Consider the following 919-nt stretch of genomic DNA (forward strand, 5'->3'; position numbering starts at 1 on the left):
CTGCTTTGCTACCACTTGAGCCACAGTAACACTTCCAGCTTTTTGGTAGTTAATTAGAGTTAAGAATCTCATAGACTTTCTATCCTGGGCTCGCTTTGAACCACAATCTTCAGATCTCAGTCTCCTGAGTAGCTAGGATTGCTGGTGTGAGCCACTGGCAGCTAGTAAAACATCTATTAGTTGTCCCACTTAAACATATGGAGCAGTAGGTCGAATGATACTGGTGAAATGCAAATAATGATTCCTCTATTTGTTCCTCTCTGGTGTTATGACTAGTGTGATACTGCTCACTCTGGTTTATATAACTGTGCAATCATTGTTCCATTTTGTTTAGTAAAGAGTTTTCAGGACAAGAGAACTGTAAGGGGAAAATATGGGATGAAAATTTTATCTATACTTTTTGTGGCCTGGCAATATCTTCTCAGAATGTTTGCAAGAGGAAATAAGAGTCCATATTGACTGAATCAAGAAAAAGACACACATGTGCCCCAGAAGCAGTGCCACAGAAAGACAAATGGGAAAACTCATCTAGGCTCAGAGCAAAGCAACAGGATAGGTTGTTCAGGTGCATGAAAATTTGTGAAGATTGTCTTTCTTACCATGGAGAGATCATTCAATGCTGGCATTTACAATATGTTGCAGGACTCATATCTGTTTAGGTCTGTTTCCTCTGAAGCATCTTTGATAATGACAGAAAGGAAAATGTAACAATGGCACCTGGTTATGTCTTCTGAAGGAGATTTCAGCTCTCTCTTAAAACAAGTTAGGATTGTAATGAATGACTTTTATTTCCTTAGATAATCCATATTTCATTGATTGTTTCTATTAAGGTTATCAAATGAATAACTTTAAATTTGTAAGATATTATTATAACAAATATGGAATTATGATTTTTATGTTAGTAAAAGGCACCCAGTTT

The sequence above is a fragment of the Dipodomys spectabilis genome, unplaced genomic scaffold (genome assembly GCF_019054845.1).
Source record: "Dipodomys spectabilis isolate Male_0828 unplaced genomic scaffold, ASM1905484v1 ptg000323l, whole genome shotgun sequence".
NCBI classification, from domain to species: Eukaryota; Metazoa; Chordata; class Mammalia; order Rodentia; family Heteromyidae; genus Dipodomys; species Dipodomys spectabilis.